Source organism: Polypterus senegalus, chromosome 3, assembly GCF_016835505.1.
Source record: "Polypterus senegalus isolate Bchr_013 chromosome 3, ASM1683550v1, whole genome shotgun sequence".
Classification (NCBI taxonomy): Eukaryota; Metazoa; Chordata; class Cladistia; order Polypteriformes; family Polypteridae; genus Polypterus; species Polypterus senegalus.
The window spans coordinates 38,849,095-38,869,842 of NC_053156.1; the positions used below are offsets into that span (position 1 = coordinate 38,849,095).

Below are 20,748 nucleotides of genomic sequence, written 5' to 3' on the forward strand. Positions count from 1 at the left end.
CATATGTGAAACAAACTGAGAAAAATTGCTCACAAGAACTCTAATGTGTGATTGGTGTAATGTTTGTGCACAAATGTAAAAATACACTCAAATAGTGACTTTCAAAAACAAATGAATGCTATATAAACTCTAGTCTTATGAGTGCATATGTCCACTTACACTGTATAAATAATAAGCTTTATTATTATTGGATAGCACATTTTTAACAATACTGGTATGTCTCCAGTGCTTTTAGTAAATAGCAAAGACACAGAAATAAGCACAGAGTGGCATACCTCCATAATTCCATCAGAACGTATTTGTATTTGTGTAGTGGTATATGTATATGTTAATTTTCATTTATGTTGTAAATTCTTCAAATTTCCAGTTGTATTCTGGAGGCAAGCATTCACAATCATTTCCATGTATCCATGCATTCAGTTTTTGTATTTTCCTTTTATTTTAATAGGGCCAAGTTCGGTTGGAACACATCCCAGTATATTTTGGTGTAACACAACAACTCATTAATTTATCACAAAACACACTTGTGCACATAGTAATCATCCCTTATATCAGGTGTCACAAACTCGACAAAAACCACAGAAAGGTTTGGGGCAGCCATCCGTATGTTATTTCCTGGCTGTAAAATTGGATGCATTATTGTACTGATGTGTACAGATTGGAGTCCAGAACAGAACTGATTAGAGATGGTCAAAATGGCGGTTTTAAAGGTAAACAGAGGAAATGACATCATCGATGGGGCCAGAAGCGGAAGTGGTATCATCAGGCCCAGGACCAGAAATTACATCATTAATGGGATTGGAACCAGAAGTGGTGTCATCAGGCCCGGGATCGGAAATGACATTACCAATGGGGCCGGAACCAGAAGTGGTGTCATCAGGCCCGGGATCGGAAATGACATTACCAATGGGGCCGGAACCAGAAATGGTGTCATCAGGCCTGGGATCAGAAGTTGTGCCATCAATGGGCCTAGGAAAAAATGGAAGTGACGTCATTAGGGCCGGACGCGGAAGTGACATCATCAATTATTCTCATTCAGGCCCTTTAGTTGCCTCCTATGTGCATATGTATGACACGGGTCAATTCAAAGTCATCTCTTTAGCTTACCAGCACATTTTGGGAAACTATAAGCACATAGGAAGGACCTGCGCAATATACATGCACAGTGACTGTTTCCTTTTGTCCCTAGCTCTTTTTTTATTACAATACTACATTTTCAAAATAAATATTCTGTTTTATTGTAGTCCCATGGAAAGAAGTAGTCAGATTCCAGGACTACAGCTGTATGATGATTTTGTTTCAATAAGGAAACAAGTGTTAGCAAATTTAAAAGAAATAATACTCATGAGTACCCAGGGATAACATAGGAGTTGTAAGCGAAATCTCAAAATCAAGAAAAACAAAACAACTAGAGGTAAAGTTAGTCATGACTGTTCAAATGGAAATAACATATCCCATCATCTTCCTATGTTTTTGATATACTAGAAGTGATAACATTTTTTAGTCTGATTGATTAAGAGAAACACCAGTGAAACTGAACAATTGTTAATTTCTACATGATCCCCATTAATACTAATACACTTGCTATAGTGTTCACAATGCATTTCTATGACACTCAAGAAAACTTTCTGATGTACTTGTGTAACAACTGTTATGTAGTTGACATGTTTATCATTGGTGTAATCTGTCCCACTGTGGTAGACTTTCAGACTGAAGAATAGACGGTGTTCATATGGAGCCAGGTCTGGAGACCAGGGTGGGCATGGCATCATTTTCAAATTACACTTTCACAGAGCAGTCTTTGCACATGTGTCGTGTTAATGATGGTATTGTAATGAAGCATAAGGTGGAAGGTCAAAAGCTTTCCTCACTGGTTTTCCCTACTTGACACTTTTCTATTCTCTGTTAAGGTTTGATACACTGTACCAGCATTCTCCTGTTGTTCATGTCAAAGACTGACCAGACCATAAGCCAACTTTGAGAGATGTTCTTCCATGAATTCTTTATTTAGTCTTTTTTCTGACTGTGGCATAAGGGGATCTAGGGCCTCATGCATAACGGCATGCGTAGAATGCGCACTATAACATGATGTAAGTACAAAAGTGAAAATGTACTTACGCACAAAAAAATTCAGATGCATAAATCTGTGCGAACGCCAGCTTCCACGTTCTTCCGCTACATAAATCCCAGTCAGCACAAAAATTAATGCACGTGCACGTGCCTGCTGCCCCACCCCAACTCCTCCCAGAATTACACTTATTTGAATATGCAAATCAATATAAATAGCCCTTAAGCTCAGTGTTCTGTGAAAAGGCAACGGCAAAAGCATGAGGGAAAATAGAATTTCAGCGAATACCAAGTGGAGGCAAGGTAAAATGTACTGTTTCTTGGTTTAAACAGTGGTATAAATAACAAAAGGAAGTTGATTGAGTGACATAGCTTGTCAGAGAAACTCAAAATCTCAAGTTCACAAAGTCACACAGTACCCAAAATAAAAAAGAAGTCAGATATCAAAATCGCTGTGAAAAGGTGAGTCGTAGCCCACCGTCTGAGTGTTATATGAAAGCTTATTAGGGTACACAGAGGAAAAAAAAAGGCACACGGTTGGAAAAAATTAAAAACAAAATGCCCACTTTAATCTCGAAATTTCCACTTTAATCACGTAGTTTATTTTGTCATTAAAGTAGAACATCATACTACTTCATCTTAAAATTGTTTAATTTACTAGTTTCTTAAATCCCATTGTAACTAAAGTAGCACATTAAATGCTTTGTTTTGTATTTGATCTTCTATGTGCTCTATGTGTGTGAATTACTACGTGCTTCCAGGCTTTCTCTTCCTCCAACAGGATACAGAATCCATTACATTCATGATATTACAGCTCTCTGAATAATTAAAATACTGAGATGTATACATGATATCATTTTCATGATGACAGAACTTAAAGCATGTTATTAAACATGGGAACATGGTGGCGCTGTGATTGTACATGTCTCACGCAAGATGCTTGCTGCGCCATGCGCAACCTTCAATGAAATACTTTATTAGTAGTACTGTCTCTTTCAAATGTACTAACCTCCAATTCCTGTCCTTACTTTTCGTTCTCCAAATACCCAAATCGCCATACAATCAGCTCTGTAATAGACGTTAAGCCATCTGTAAGCTTAGAACGCCGATTCTTCAAAACTTTTAAGGAACATTGAAATCTCTTCATAGTACATGTTTAATTATTCTATCTATCTATCCTTCAAGTGTCGCGTCAGCACCAGCAAGAATACAGTGCGAGGCAGGAACAATCCGTGAACGGATCGCCAGCGGCTCGCTAGCACTGCAGCAATTTAGATTATTTAAATGAAGTTAAAGTTTTATCTGTATAATATAATAAACATATTTTGCTGCATTTCATCTTAAAAATGATATCGTCGTTATATGTAAATGCGTGCTATAAAGTGGCTTAGGTTGTGCAATATTATAACTGTATTGCAAGTTTACAGTGAGGTAATTGTACTTATAAGTACAAACAGTTCTGCAAGGAGCACTTGATGGACTTATTGAGTGCGTTTAGTGTTCTTGGGATGAAACTGTTTCTGAACCGTGAGGAAAGGCTCTGAAGCGTTTGCCGTATGAGAGCAGTTCAATAGACAGCATGGCTGAGGCAGCGTGTGCTTGATGCTGTATACTGATAATTCTGTTTCCGATCAGCTGCTGTACAGCTGTGATTCACACTCAGATACAGTGATATAAATACTCCGAGTGGTGCAGTGAGAGTAATATGGAAAAAGATGATCCGCTGTGGCATCCCCTAACATGTGCAGCTGAAAGAAGAAGATGGTGCAGTGAGAATAACAACGCTAAAGCAGTTATGGTATTTGGAATAGTTTGAACATTCTGTGGACCATTATATTGTTACAGGTTAATTACAATCAGATGCATTAAACTAATAAACAATATGCGGTTAATTTCAGTGTATTTATAAAGCCGCATCAGGGATGTGGACCTAAAAAAGAAATTGTAACCACACAGGAACAGTAGCACTGCTTTGACGCTGGGCGTCAGTCTGCAAAACCGAACTGAACTTGCAGACGACAGGGTATGAGCTACCGTGGAAATGTGTGTGGCTTTACGCCAAGTTTAGGTTTCATACATCGCAATTTGAACATGGAAACGTTCTTACGCAACATTTTTGTGCGTACGCACCATTTATACATGAGGCCCCTGGTCTTTAATGATTGACTAAGTGTGAATGAATCACTGAAGGTGTATTGTTGGCGAATTTCAGAAATCCATAATGGCATGATACTTGATTTTGCAGTTTTTGACATCATATCGACTTGGTTCAGAAACAAGAAAAATACAATATAAACCACAAATGCTACAAACTTTTCATCCACATATTTTAGTACCCAAAACCTACTTTTCCACAACTTACAATATCAGCATCAAGGAATACCTATTTTATAATCAGACTCAACTTTTGATCACCTGTCATATGTGAACAGTTTACTTCTCACTGCATATAATTAAAAATGATTCCACAGCAAGGTGGTTACCTAGTTTTACTGTCACCTCATATTTGATAACTGATCCATCACATGCTGTGTCAAGTTTTCATGTTCTTCCTATGTGAGAGTGGGTCTTACTCAGTAACTCTGGTTCCCTCACATATCCAAAGGGCATACTACATAAACTGTTGAATCAAAGTTAGCCCTATTTGTTCTACATTTGACTGATAACTCTGCATAAGGTTGGTTCTTGCTTTGTACCTAGTGCTCCAGGGATATATCTTTGCTCAGGTGACCTTGTAGTAGAACATGCAGACAAAGTAAGATAATGGACCAAACCAAAATTTGACATCAATAGGAAGATACAATTAAAATATGACTTATAATTTATCTTCAAAAGATACTATTAGAAGCAACTATATACTGTATTAATTAAGTTAATAGAATGTGTAAATGCCTTCATCTTGAAAAGAGTTCTATCAAAACAATAGTTGTTGCTGTCTGCCCACTGTACCACACCTTCTAGTAATATGTGAGTCATGCTTCAGGTGCACTTTCAGCAGAATAATATTAACATTGTTCTCTTTAAGCTATTCCTGTGTATCTTTGGCTAGGGGTCATTGTCTTGCTGAAAAACAAATCTCCTCCCAAGGTGCATTATTCTTGCAAACTTTATTTTTTTTTTTTTTTTTAATGTACAGCAAACAGTGTTTTGCCAGAGACATCACTTTAAATTTCATCATACCATAGGATCTTATAGTTGACTTCAAAGTCTCCCATGTGCTTCTGGCAAGCTCTAGCTGAGACATGATGTGCATTGTTTCATAGTGGTTTTCTCTTTGACACTCTTCCATAAAGCTGTGACTATTCAACAATCCGTGCAACAGTTGCTGTCAATAGTCTATCCAGTCTCATCCACTGTAGCTTAAAACTTCTATAGAGTTCTTTTAAGTCTCTTAGTGGCCTCCCTCACTAGTGTTTTATTCTTGTACACTCACTCATCTATAGTTAGCCTGCTCCAGGCAGATTTACAGCAGTGTCATACTCTTTCCATTTTATATCAATTGATTTAACTGTACTCCAAAGGATATACAGGTATGCACTGACTTGGCTATTTTCTAGTCTCCATCCCCTGAGTTGTGCTTTTCAATCACCATTTCATTGAATCATTTGTCTTCATTGTGTAGTTTAGGCCACTATAGTGACTCACCACATTTTGGACCTTACAGATACAAGAGTATTTATTCAGCCATCAATTGAAACCCCATGACTTAGAAAAGGTGAGCTCTATTTAAATAAATATGTGATTTCTAAAACAAAATTGCTGCACCATTGATGATTTATATATGTTCATATTAAAGAAAAAAAATACTTAATGCAATCAATTATGTTTTTTGATATTTGTAATTAATGTAGACCACTTTGCACAGATCTGTTTTCACTTTGACATTAAAGAGTCTTTTTTCTGTTGGTCAAAAAGCCAAATTAAATCCACTGCTATTCAGTGTAAACTTCCCAGGGGGAAAATAGTTTTTTAGACATTGTAAAATATATCTCTTCATTCTGACCCTTCTCCATTGAGGGTTGGTTTATTAGTTACACTGCTTTTCAGCATTGGAACAAACCACCTTTTCATATTTGGCCTTTAAATTCCATTTTACTCTTAGAAAACATCTCAAAACTTGCTTCTTAAAATTGCCAATTCTCTATCAATATTTTCTTTTAACCCTTTAAGATTTTTCATATTTTTAATTATCCCATTTAATTTTGTATTCTGTTTACAGGTATTGTTATTTTAGATGGATAGCTGAAAAATGTAAAAACATTGTGTAACGTAGGTTAAGACAATGGGCAAACACAGATTAAAGCACAGATCTGGCTGAATGAAAGCTAATGTGAGCAGACGAAGTTGTCATTGAGTATGGGAAATGTGTTACAGCAAGAGTTAAATCAAATTTAATGCCAAAATTGTAAGGTTTAAGTTGAAGGCTTTTCAAAATTAACAAACATGAAACAAAAGACCAGCATGAGACTAGGACATGCAGATTAAATATAGAAATGTTTCATGAGTGCTTCGAGCACTAGCTTTAGAAAGAAGCAAACAGACAAAGAAACTTTCACTAATGCCTGAGTAGTTGGCATATGTAGCTAGTTAATGGTATGATGGTGGTGATGCCAACAACCAGGTAGAATGCAAAGCTATATGTGCTAAAAGCAAGTCAGCAGCCAAGGAAAATAGAGACTATTTGAATCTATAAGCCAGTGTCATCCATTGGCCTAAATTAAATACATGACTGTACCATGTATTATTCTTTTATATTTACCAGTATGCTGGCAGGTTACAAGTTGAAGTCTCTCACATAGTTTTGCCTTGTCTTTATTGCATGGGGAGGAGGTTCCAGCATAATTTTTTGTATATATATAATTAATAATACTTTCTTGCACAAAATATTTCAAACATCAACAAAACGTTATGTTCATTTATATCATAGATAAATAGATTTCCCAGCTTGTCTCCAAAATCACAGAGAACGTTTTAACATTTATGAAAGTAGATGGGTGATGAAGGGATTCATTAAATATCAGTTTATAATAGCATATGAAGGGACTACATGTAATACAAGTAAAGATTAGCTTTTTGGACTAAGTTGTTTGTCTCACTCTTGAATGGTAAAGGAAACATTTTGAAAGCAGAGGCATTAAGCAGAGAGTCTAATTCATTTAACCTTCCCTTATTAATACAGTAAATCTCTCAGACGTCCTCCATGTTTAAAAAAAAAGGTTAAAGCTAATTTTTCACATAAAAAAACTGTTGATGGAACAGATACCATCACAGCTTTTGGGAACCATTTGGACAAACAACTGATCCACTTTTATTTGGGAATCCCACTTAAAAAATCCAAAGAGCTATCAAATTAATTGAAATAAAAACATAAGGAAAGTCTGCATGAAAACAATTCACTTAGCCTAACTCTGCTTGTCAGTCCCTAACCCATCTAGCTTTTGCAACATAACATTGAAAAGAAATTTGAAGATTCTCAAAGTACTGTTATCTATTATAGTGCTTTTATTTTATGAATATGTTGTTCTCTGTGTGAGGAAGAACATACTACCACTTGTAGGAAATTTGCATTTAAACAACTTCTGTTTGTGTCCTTGTGTTCTACCTTCTACAATTATTGTGGATGCGGTTCACTGAATCCTTTGTAGCACTGTCATTTCCCTAGGACCATATTAAGAAGAAAACTTTATTAATTTATTTTCTGAACATACTGTAAACATTCAATTAAAAAGTCACAGAAAGGCTGGAGTCTTACTATGTCAGAATCATGGACAAATGTATAATGTGCCAGTCCAGTTATCTTTAGAGTCTTTGAAAATGGGGGTAAAAGATATGCTATTATTCATCCTTCCTTATATTTTTGAACACATTTTTCATTATTGGGTCTTTCATTATTATTTTTCATTATTGGGTTATTGGGGAAATTGAACCTATTCCAGCAGGACCAAGCATAAAACAGGACCTAACCTGGACAGGCTTCCATAACACTGAATAGCACCACCTATTAATTTATCCATCCATCCCTCCATTATCCAACCCGCTATATCCTAACACAGGGTCACGGGGGTCTGCCGGAGCCAATCCCAGCCAACACAGGGCGCAAGGCAAGAGTTTCTTCATAATGTACAGTTAGCAGGAAATGGCCAGTGAAAGAAAGATGAAAGAAAATAAACTCATACATTTTACCGTAATTCACAGTTCAACAGTACTTGCATTGTGCTCTGGTAAAACTATAGCTGGGAAAATAGATTAGAGCTTGGCAGAAGGCATTTTACATCTGAGTGGGAATGCTGAAAGCCACAAGATTCAAGGGATGACTGAAGTAGATACCAAGAATTATGATTATAGTACACCTGAATAGTAACAGTAATAGACCTGCCAGAAATAATTTAACTTGTATCATTTGATGGAGCAAAGTCATGCATCTGTGATGGACTGGCATCCTTTCCAGTGTTGTTTCCTGCTTTGTGCCCAGTGTTGGGATAGGTTCCATGCCCTTGTCATCCAGAAGTTGGATTATGTATGTCTGATAATGCATGTGTTTAAGTGCTTCATGCAGTGACCTCATGGTAACATTCATTTATCTATTACTGAACCTTTTCAAATCATTTCTTGAGTCTGATCGAGTTTTATTTGAGTACTGCAGTTACTTGCTGCTTCTCAAAGATTGTTTCCAAGGTGGTGCATGTCTAATCAGCAAACATTTACTGCATGGTTTCTTTTTATGTTAAATCCAATGGTGAAAGATTGATAGATGGGAATATATTGTTACATTTTGGTAAAAAAATGTTATTAGAGGAAAACTTTTTAGATTTACCAGTCTTAAAAGCCAATAACCAGCATTACGAAATCAAATTTAATAAGGAGAATACTGTAATGGTATGTGTATGGTTCTATTTTGCATCCACTGTGAAGGATAAATAATATAATCACTTGATAGTCCAATATAATCTCATGCAACTCTATTAGACACCTTTGTTAGCCTAACGAGCACTTAGCAGGCCTAATGTACCAATTTTCTGTTGGGGAAAAGGAAACTCTATATAAAAATGATAAATGTGTAAGCTATTTGGGGAGACAATCAGTAGTACCTAAGAGAAAGGATTTCATGATACCTGAACCACATAGCAGCTTTGTTTGTTTTTTCAAAATGACTTTGATCTTCTGTGCAAATGAAATGCGTGTTTTCTTTCATATTTACTGCTCTGCAGGAATTTCTGTTTACTTTTTTAGGTAATGAAATGAGTGTTGCTGTCCTATATTTGTAAGCAAAACAATGAAACAACTGAAACATCAGCAGCCTAAGAGACATAATTAGCAGAAGATTAGTGCTGAGATATTGTAGAATGGCTGTGGTGGAACTCACACATGTGGCATCTTCTTTTCAAGAATCAGTTCCCCCAGCACTTCTAGGTATGTGGTCTTTACTAACACAAATACCTGTAAACCAAACTTTCTTTTGAGTTTAATTTGTATTTTGATTAAACTTTGAACATATTTTATGTAGAATAATAGATATTATTTCCATTTTTATCAGTCTTCTGAAACTCAGTATGTCCATTTTGAGTAACTGTAACAATAGTGTTGGGCACGTATTGATGCAACAACAGAACTGTCATCAGACAAACAAGCATCTGTAGGGCAATAAGGGCAGTTGTAAAACTGAGGTCTAGAAAACAAAGCAAACATTTGAACATATGGAATTCTAGGGAAAATTTCTATAGTAAAAAAATCTGTTTATAAAAAAAGTGCAAGTTGAACTTCTTATTGTAACTGAGGGTTATCTCAGATCAGAAGTTATTTATTTAAAGTAGATGTAGATGAAGTAGATGCAGTTTATGACCATTTTTTTAATGGAGCACATGCAAGTTAAGTGAATAACTCCAGGTCTTGCAATAAATAAATTGCCAGGACTGAACTGACAATCTTATGGTTTTAATTCCAGTGTCTTAGTCAGTAGGCCAAGATGCCAGTATAGTTAGTGATTTTATTGCATTATGTTAGCAATTAATGTGAATTTAGTTTCAAGTGCATTGTAGTATTCATACATTTAAAGAAAAGCCCGTCCATTCTAGTGCTCCAGTGCACACCCTTATCCATTTTCATGGAATTTTTTCCTCTGTCCTCTATAATGTGTTATGTGACTCATCTTATGAATTATAATCCCTAGCCCTGGTCTCATCCAGATGAAAATCAGTCCAAATACATTTGGATTTTCAATCCCTCGTAGGAATTTTGATGATTACTAAACAGTAAAACAGTCTCCTGGGAGAAAACCATAATAATGCGAGATTAATCCAATAATTCAGCAAGGCTCTTACTTTATTTGCCTTACCTTTCTCAGTTGTAGGAGGTGGGTCTCCGGCCTTTAGACTTATATCAAGGTAACAGAGGCACACTTGCTTTAAGAAATGGAAAAATACAATTTATTGATAAACCTAAGAAGTATAGAAATATGAGAAATGCATATATATATATATATATATTGACATACGGAACAAGACTGGTTATATGCAGACAGACTAGACGGACAAACATATAGCATATGGGCTGGCAGTTTACTGGTATTTAGAGTTCTGTTTTATCTTGGCACATATAAATAGTTTTACAATACCAGGTCTTTATGGTGATGTCTGATGTTGTGTGGATCTGTTTCTTTGTTGTTGCTCCAGGTTCAAATGGTAGATTCTTCATGCCTTGGAGTGCACTATAATCCTTATTAGTGATGTGCTTCTGCTTCCTCAGCTTGCTTTTTGTTGTTAGGCCATTTCCTCTGCCATCTGCATCTTAGGGAAAGCATTAGTCTTTTTGGCTCAAAAGTGTAGGTGCTGAAGTTCCCTTCTTGAAATGATGGCTGCTTATCAGCCTTCAGACTGGCTAACTGTTTAGCTTGGCAAACTGGATCTCATCTGTCAAGTTATCAAAGATAAGAGTTTATTGGGTACAGCTCTTGAAGAGATAGATTGACTTATAGCTTTTTCATTGGATTATTTTGCATATTCCCCCATCTCTGAGAGAATCCCAGAGAGGGTGCTCTGAAAGAATTCCCATGGAGTTCAGTGAGTGTCCAGCGAATATGTCAGAGAGAGAGAGAGAGAGAGCTTCTTCAGGATGGCGTGGAGAGTTTTAAAGGAAGGTTGAACCTTCTGATTGGATTGAAGTCACTTCCAGTTACAAAACCTTCTAGTAGGTGGGTTCTTCTGTCCATCTTAGTTGTGATTCCTTGAATTACAGGTCCTTGTACTTGATTAAATCCATTTCACACATTCTGACTCAAGAGTGGCTTCTGGAGTGATTTCAGGTCACCCTGATGTACACCTTTGTTATCAGATGAAGTCCAGGCATATCTTAGTACAAGCTGTAGTTCAGTCACTTAGTTTGGAGTGCAAGTGGGCAGTTGGATGCCTGCACCTCTGTTAAATCTGCTTTCTTAACAGGTCTGGTGTGTCATGAAAGCCTAGCAGAATGGGCAATGCCAACTTTGTCCTACACCCTGGTTGTTACCTAAAAATAAGACAAGCTGTGTAACCAGAGGATTTCATTAAGAGAGGAACTATGCAAGTGCAGAAAAAAAAAAAACTATTCATATCAACCTTGCTAAGAAGCTGCAATATTCTCACCGTTTCCAAGTAAGTTTTTAGAAGTCCTTGTTGGATGACATGGCTAAGAAGAAGCATAAATTAAATGCTTTCATTAAAGTTAATGTTTGGTATTTTTCAAATGTGCATTTCAGTCACAAACATTGTAGCACTATAATGCATGCTGCAGTCACTCGTAGAAATGTACTTAAGATATATTGTCCTGTTTTGGAGCATTCATCAAATATATAGATCTGCCTTTTCTACTACAATATAACTAAAGCTGTGCCAACAACAAAATGTTGCAAGCTATGGGTGTCACTGCCACATACATGCACATTTTTTGAACATACCTGATTTTAGTTACACCCACCTTAAACTCAAACAATAAGCAAAGCACCATCATTTGTGGTATGTTGAAAAAAGGACATTATACTCTTTTGGGGTACAAACTTTTTTTGTTTTGTCTTTTCTAGTTTTCTCACAGTCCATTTACTGTGTCCTATTTGTCTATGAAGCTGACAGTCTTGGTTGCCATAACCTTTTTACTTGCCTTGTCTACATAAATATCCTGTTCTCATCCAGTAGGTGATTGCCCTAAATCCTGCTTGTCTGCGAAGCCTTGTAATTGTATCTGTTGCTCTTTTTCTTTCAGTTCACCTGCTTTTTCTCTGGCAGTGACCTCTGAATGTTAAAGCAGCTAGCCAAATGAGACTGGCTGAGGATGTGTCATTTTGTTTACTGTCTGCCCGCTGTTCCTTGTGGGCGGCAATTACTTGTCTGTGCAAGTTTGCAGTGCTACTCATGTACAATAGCTACATGATAAACAGGTTTGATTTCTGGTTCTCACCCTGTCAAGTTCTTCAGTCACTCTGTTTTCCCTCATTGAATTAGCTTTGGGTGCAAAAAGCCAAACAATGCCCTTCCTAGTTAGCCAGCAGAGCAAGCTGCATTGGTGGTGCAAACCAGGACAAAACATTTTAGAGCCTTGTTAAGAACAAAAATATATCTTTATTAATGTCTACATTGCAAAGCAGTTATTCAAAAACATTTAAGAGATCAAAACACAAAAAAGCAGGCAAATCATACAGACATTAAAGTCAAAATACAAAAAATACTAAACTTAATCATAGATGCTAAGTTGGCACAATGTTGAAGACCTGAAGAAAGTGCTGTCCCTTTCATCATGCACATAACTTGTGTGACCAGGCAACAGTGCGAGATGGACAGAACTAAGGACAAAAGCATGTGAGAGGAGGAGCCAGTACCACAACCAAAGCTCCATTGTGACACATGTAGCAGAATTAATCCTTTTTTTCTCTAAAAGTGCTTTCTCATTCTCTTTTTTGAAAAATGTAGTCATACATGTACTGCACTCTGGTTTGACCATTTCCCTTGTATTTCTAGATATTATTTTATCTACTGTTTAAGTGTATGGATTCTGCCATACACAAATAAGACCTCTCAGTTCTTATAATAAAGGGAATTTAGCTTGTTTGTCTCTTGGGTTTAACCAATAGGAATTGTTTCTGTTTTACTATTTCCTTACTTTGTGTTTGTGTTAATGTATTTATTTGTTGTGAAGGTATTTACTATATTATTTATGTCATCTTTTTGTAAATGTGTCTAAGAGCACTGAACATTGAACACAGCAAACAGTGTTACCTAAGAATAAAGCAAACTTAATTTACCTTATAGAAGACAACAAGGTATCTACCAACCTGGATTGTGACATATTTGCAGTATGAATATAGTGGCATAGGTTCTTTCTTTGATTAAACAGGTATTTCAGCATTTTCTTTTAAAGTTATGAGATTTTGGAAAGGGGAGCCTGCTTTTTACAAAGACATCTCTGTGCAAGTGTACACAATATGATAATTGTCAAGCATGATATATTAATGTAATGTGAGCATACCATGCACTGTATTGCAGAACCTTCCCAAATAAAACATAAATGCTCTTTGAAAACCATTTTTGATCTAAACATCCACAGCAGGTGTTTTTTCACATTAAAGATAACCACATAGGCTAAAAAGGGTTTAATTATTGGATACAAGAAAAACATTTTTTTATATATTCATACTGACAGTGTAGCTCAAAGTGCTTTACAAGACATCAAAGAAAAAGTTACATGAAATAAAATTAAGAATAGGCAATAATATTAAAAAGTAACAAAAGAAAAAGGTAAGGCCAGGAGGACAGAAAAAAACAGACAAAAAAAAACTCCAGTTAAGCTGGAGAAAAAAAATCCAAACTGTGCAGGGGTTCTAAGGCCAAAAGACCACCCAGCCCCCATTCCTGCTTCATTGACATAACTGTTTTTACTCACAAAATAGTCATGTGAAGCATCACATGTAAGTACTCAAACAACAAATTTTTTTACTAAATACATTCAAAATTCTTAGAATCAATAACTAGATATCATATATAGTACCTTTGACATCACACATTCTTATAGACACTGTGTGATGTCAAAGACCTAAAGTGTTTTATCTAATATAGTCTAGTATCCGCTTAATACAAGGATTAAAATGTGGTGGGAAAAAAGCATGGCCAAGTAACTTTCAAAGCACAGCAGTAAAGCCAGGCTACCTGGAAAAATATGTGCCTGGTCAAGCAATTGAGATATGTGCACAATTCAACAGATCTGACAATAGAAGAATGCTCTGTCCAGAAATATATATTTTATATGTTAACCTATGTAGTTTGTAGAGATAACCGAGAAAAAATGTCATCGCTGGACAACAGCAAACAATATCAAAAAAGTTCAAAAAACATCTCATGTTACTTGATTTGCATAAACCCCCTGTCAAGTTGTAATATTGTATGCTCACAACTTCCCAAGCACATGTATTTTTTACTAAAGTATTGTTAAATAGACCTCTTCTGAGAAATACTCTCATGAGTGAAAATGGAACACACTCTCACGTGAATAAGCATATGAATTGTAGAGCTCCCACCTGTTGTTACATTTATATTCATAGCAGTGAGCCACAACTGAAGTATCTCAGGATTACTCAGCAGCAGGCTGTGATACTGGACTTGTAAATCAACCTTTTCATTGCTGAAGCATCACTGATATGCACAACATCAAAGCATGTTTTCTTACTGATAGTATTTTCACATACTTTTCTTTAACTTTTAATCCTTATTTTTACATGTCTCTCAGTATACACTTTTTGTTGGTATTACTTGAAGCGCATCGCTAGCCAATAAATAAGCTGTTACTGGGTTGTACTTCTTACCAATGAATGTTACAGGGATAGGTTTACAGTTCAAATGATCAAGTACCTCTGAGTTATGTTCCATGAAAGCATTTTCAGTAAGTGGTGAATCTAAAAATATTCTAATAAAAATAAATGTGTTTGGGACATTGTGAGCACACAACTGGGTGACTTTACATGTGGATAATGTAACACAAGTAATGTGAAATATTTTAATGGACTATATCCTTCTATATCTGTCAAAAACACTATATATTGCCAAAAACACTTATTTAAATATGAAGATACAATAACTTTGGCTGTAAACATATTATTCAGCCATGGTACTTCTAATTTGAGCAGGTCACGTACACAACTCAAGTATTTTTCATTCATTCTTGGTATCTAAAGGTTTTTGGTACCCTAGGATTACTAAAACTTACATGTTCTTATAATGACCACTGGCCAGCAATGAGCTGCTGGTTATAACAAAACTGGAGACAGTGACATCCTATGTCTAAGCAGCATGCAGTCTATAATATGTAACTAATTATTTAATTGAGTACCCTATCAAACCTCATACAAATATCTGCTTTGCACACAATATTTTATTTTTTACATAGTGTTTTACCCTCCAGGACTACCATATGGCTCTAAATTGACTGCTTGACTTTAAATAAACACTGTCTTGTATTCTGTGAGATCATTTATCAGATAAATAAGGGTGACATCTCTAAACTTCAGGGTGGTGTTTTGCTCATCATGTCACTGCTTTGTCCAGACTTCAGTAGTGAATTCAGCACCACCCAGTGGTTGATGAACTTTGCTCCACACAAGTGGCTGGTTTACCTATATAATGAATCTTGGTATTTTTATACACAGTGACAAACTTGCCTAACCCATGTATAAGCTTTTATACTGTAGGCTACTTTAATTTGTTTGAAGTCAGTGGCTGTTAATCTAATAGAGGGCCTTGAAGAGAAGGCATGCCTCAGTGTCCACCAATTTTAAATCGCCTTTCTGTATTTGGCCCATGACAGCAGCATGTTTTGAAATGATAAAAGACATCACCCAGCTCAGATGCTATTTGTCTGGAGTTCCCCTTTTATCAGGATAGTTTCTTCTCTGGGTACTTAAGCCTTCCTCTCACATCCCTAAAGTATATGGGTTGGCTTAACTGATGACTCTAAATTGGTCTTGTAAGAGTGAACATAGTTGTATACAGTCAAGTGTCCTTTGATGGATTGGCTCCCTTTTCAGAGATGGTTCCTTTCTTTTATTTGATCCTTTTGGAATGGGCCTCTTGATGTTAATTACTTTGGCATATTTCAGGAACCCTATTGGTATCATGTCCTATCACAATATTCTTTAGCTCCCCATGATCCAGAACTCGATTGCATGGGCTTTACAAAATTGAGAACATGATTTCTTGTGTTTTGGCATAGTGACAAGGTTGTTCGCAATGCTGCTTCACAGTTCACATTCAGTTTATACTTTTTATTTTTGTCTTTCAGCATCTCTAGAACTGACATATTCATTGTTAACTGTAGATTATCTGGGAATGTGTGAGTGAGGCCTATGATAAACTGGTGTCTCACCCAGGTTGGCCCTGGCATTTGTCCAATCCACAATGGAAAAAGCAGGTTTTGAAAATGAAAGTATGCATATATAGTATAAAACGAATTTTGATCCATTCATTTTAATCAAGGAGAATTCCATGCACTTGATAATGGTGGGGAAGGCTCTGGCTTCCCATGATTTTGTAACAGAAAAGGTAGATGTTGAAAAAAAAAAAATCAATGAAGTAAAACAGGTGCTAGACATCACCCGGTCAACAAGACATAGTGCTCGTGAGGATAAACTGTCATCGGTTTAACTGCCATTTTCTGGGCCCGGAAAATCTGCAACCACTGAAATTCATCACACCAAGTGTTACATGATGCAGGATTTATATATTGTTTGTGGCAAAGGTTAATACTGAAAATCTGGTGGAGCGCCATCACTGATTTACAGTATCCCTCTGAAAGTAAGCTTTTTTAATGCTGATTAGCGCTATATTATTTGCACATAGCAATACCTGCTAATTCCCTCATTTCCATTTCCACCGTATGGTAGCTGCTCTGGGGGTTTCGCTCCTCATCTATATGGAAATACTCAGCGTAAAAATAAACGTCCTGCAAATAGGTTAGGTGGACATCCTCCTTTCCTATATGTGACCTTGAAGTAGCGCTTCCGTTTTCGTTTGAAAATAGTTGCGCGTTTAGCTTCTAGTCGCAAATTTAGTGGTATACAGCTTGAGTAACGAAGTGAAACGCCCCTTTAAGTCACCAAAGTTAAATTGTGGCATTTTTGTGGTCACCCCAACGCATGACATCTAAAGAGCATCTAAGGAGAATAACAGAGTCTCTGTGGATATATTACGCTTTTAGATATCACGTCAGCAACATGGATTCGAAAAAGGCGGTCTGGTAACAGAAGAAAAAAAACTGACGGATTGGAAACCTGATATAGTGCCCTAAGGCTGGTCCGTCACGGAGCATTTAAGAAAATGCCAGGTCGATAACAGGGTAAGGAACCATGTTAAACGTCGCGTCAACTTGAAACGATAACAGACTAGAAAGGGAAGCAGGCTCACGGGTCTCGGCAAAAGGCAGACCTCAGTGAGTTTAGATACTAATAAGGAGGCTGTGTCATTTCCGCAATGAGTGTCGGGTTCCGGAATGATGTCTCTTCCATCCTGTGGTGACTGTAATTGGTACAGAAACTGCCTCATTGTTCTCTAAGATCGTTTGAACTCGGGTTTCTGTGGGTTATAGATTTTGTGCCACAGAATCCTGTCGTTTTTTTTCAGGTAGACTTCTTGTTTTGGCTTGTTTTAAAAGTTCATGGATTCTCGCTCCTTGCACCATCGTATTGCGTAAGCCGGTAGAATAATTACTGACGCCGGTCTTTTGTGTAAGCATCAGTGCATTGCGAATCTTGCTGTCCCTCCACAAATTGCTTGTATGCGGTCCGTTGGAGATATCTTGGCAGAGCTCCATCCAGAAGCCTCAAACATAATTTGTAAATTGCAGGCTTAAACTGCAACGAAGTATCCAACGCATTCCAACATGACGAATTTGCTAAAGGACTGAAAATATTGGGTCGATGACGCCGACTTTCAAAAAGTGTACCTGAATGATTACTATTATGACAGTGGTACATGCGTTTATCTATTAGTTTTATGCACCTAACGCAAGCCTGCTGGTAATTGAATTGCTTTGGGTATGTACTGTACTGTAAACATAAGGCACAAGTCCGGAACCAAACCTTGGCAGGTCAAGAGATGCTACCAGGGCAACATTTCCTTCATATACGCACCTTCTCACTAACACATGGCCAATTTTGAGTTTACAGTCGATTTTTAATCGCTAAATGCGGCTAAAAATTACACATTTAGCAGGGAATGAAATGGGATTTGAACTCAGGATTCAAGCGGTCTGAGGCGAACAATGTGATCATGTACGGAATAAGTCAAAGAAAACAATAATGTGGAATATAACATTTTCAACCCCATAACGTTCGAATCTGACTCGCTGGGACCGGAGCCAATCCCGACAGTACCGGGTACAAGGTAGGCAGAAGTTAAAACGTTGTAGGGTCCATTAAAACGCACTCGAAGCCAAACTGTAACGTATTTCACAATGTAATGGGGAAACATATGCAGACGCTGCGCGAAGAACGTGCAAACAGTTCAATGACAAGAACCAAGCACGGCGCTGGGTCTGTAAGGTGGTAGCGCTTTAGTCTGTGCTATAATGTAGTTCCGTGGAGTATAACGAGGAATTCGTATTCGATCAGTTACACATTTTTAAGTGTGCCAACAAAGACAGTGGAAAAAGAGGGATCGTGTGCACGTATAATTTGTAACATAAAATCATTAATTTTCGGCACCTTTTTATGTAAAATGAATGAAAGGTATATCTCGACAGCACCGACACCTCGTTGCATTGAAGTGTTTTTCTGTATTTGCCGAAGCCGCCCATAATATAAAAACTTTTTTTCGCGTGAAATGACCACAGATAGTGTTGCTAACGGGAAATACGCAAACCAACAGACAATTCAGACTGTTTTTGCTTTAAAAGTACAGTTTTAGCATTGAGATAGAAGTGGAACGAGTAACGGAAGCCCAGTCGCAAAGCCACCACTAGCAGCGACTGCAAAAACAGAAAATAACCGCTTAAATTGTAACCATATATAATCTAGGCGCATTCACTGGCTTTAAAAACATTAAGCGCTCAGTTGCACGTGATGAAGAATTACTGACTGCTTATGCAAGTAAGTAACGCGTTCCTAGTGGAACAGAATGCTGTTCAAAATGTTTTTGATTGTTCATATTCATCCTTTAAAGGGATACACGCTCTTTGGAGGTGGTTTAACGTCGCATTTAAGTTTCGAAATGCTGGGCTTTGCTTCCCCAACGTGGAGTACATCGAGCAAAAAAACAAAAAAGGAGCTTTGAGTTGCATACTTACTAAATCAGAGAGACACCATTGCACTTGTGGTTAAAAAAATAAATAAATGTCAAGGTCTGAGCTTTTCTCATGAACCCACTGCTTGGCTAGGCTTTCATTAATTTGGCATATGGATGTCCAATCCCGAATCTAAAGGGTAACAGTGGCAGCAGGTTTTCATTCTAACCATTTTCTTAATTAGTGAGTTATTGCTGATGATTTACTTCTTTAGCATTAATGTTAGTTGACTTGATATTTAAGACTCAGAATCCATAATTGTTTCTTTTTCCTTAATTAGCCAACAACCAATAATAAAATACAAATGAACCATGTGTTCATCCTATCATATCTAAAAATAAAGGAAGATCAAGGTCTCAGTAAAACTGATCTGCTCAGGTCCACAAAACATTTTAATGGTGCTTTTAGAAAAAAAGAAAATTAATAGTTTTGGAAATAACTGCTCTAGCACAATGAAAGCACCAACCAGCTATGGAATTAAATAACAGATTTACTTTAAAAGAGTCAGCTTCAAATTATAAAATTGGTTGGAGTGAAATTAGTTGGAGTTTGAGGCCCGAGCTTACTTAAACATCTGTTGGCTCACTTTACATCTTATTTTTGTTGGCCTGTCATTTAAGGACAAAAGAAGCAATTCAGAGGACAAGGTTTTTAAAAAAGCATTAAAAATGAAATGAAAAGAAGTTAATTAGCACCAGAAGTAAGAAAGTGGCGTAAAGAAAACCTGCAGTCACTGAAATACCCCCCAGGATCCGAACTGAACACTCCTGGAGGCATATCAGAAATTTGGATTTGATGAGGGGATGTCACTGTAGCACCTGAAGTGGAGTGGTATCGGACAATATGAATACTAGAGGAAGCCAAATAATTGAACTTTACTAATGCTTTATTTTAATGTTAACTGGAGCAATTAGTTTTCATGGATCCTGTGCAGCTTCAGTCATTCTTAACTTGAAAGCTACCTGGTATTTCCTTTGAGCCATGTACAGTAATTCAGTTTCTTGACTTAGTGAGCTGCCTCAGGTAAGCATCACAAGTAGAACCTTGGTCCAACATACAATATTTATTGTTTGCATACAAACCCTAACAGATTTAGTGCTCTGAGTTGAAATCTCATGTCAGTTAGTGTTTGTGTAGAGTGTTTATGTTCACCTCATGTGTATGTATAGGTTTTCTTCCAGTTACTCCAGTTTTCATCACATATCCACAAATACATGTTGCAGGATATATTAGCTGGTGATTCCAAACTGGTCCCAGTGAGAGTGTGGGGGTGTACATGAGTGGGTCCTGTAATAGACTATAGTACCCTGTCTAGGGATGTTTCCTTCCTTGCTGCAAGTGCTGCTAGGATAGACTCTGGCTTCCTGCAACACTGAATTGGTGTAAGCAGGT

The 20,748-nt window shown here is 36.9% G+C and overlaps 1 protein-coding gene and 1 long non-coding RNA gene across 3 annotated transcripts in view; one reads left to right on the forward strand and one right to left on the reverse strand.

The window, feature by feature from the left end:
- Positions 1 to 20,748, forward strand: part of tp53 (tumor protein p53) — an 89,673-nt gene that overhangs the window by 12,125 nt on the left and 56,800 nt on the right. The window contains exon 1 of one of the 2 annotated variants that reach the window (XM_039746987.1): positions 17,260 to 17,412. The exons of the other annotated variant lie outside the window; for it this stretch is intronic. The gene's annotated coding sequence lies outside the window, so the exon portion shown is untranslated. Of the gene's footprint in view, positions 1 to 17,259; positions 17,413 to 20,748 lie in introns of those variants that run through there. 2 annotated transcript variants of the gene reach the window in all.
- Positions 399 to 11,573, reverse strand: LOC120525039. The gene is made up of 3 exons (XR_005632881.1): positions 10,679 to 11,573; positions 10,400 to 10,466; positions 399 to 969 (listed from the first exon to the last, which is right to left on the reverse strand). It is a non-coding gene; the product is annotated as an uncharacterized LOC120525039 (long non-coding RNA).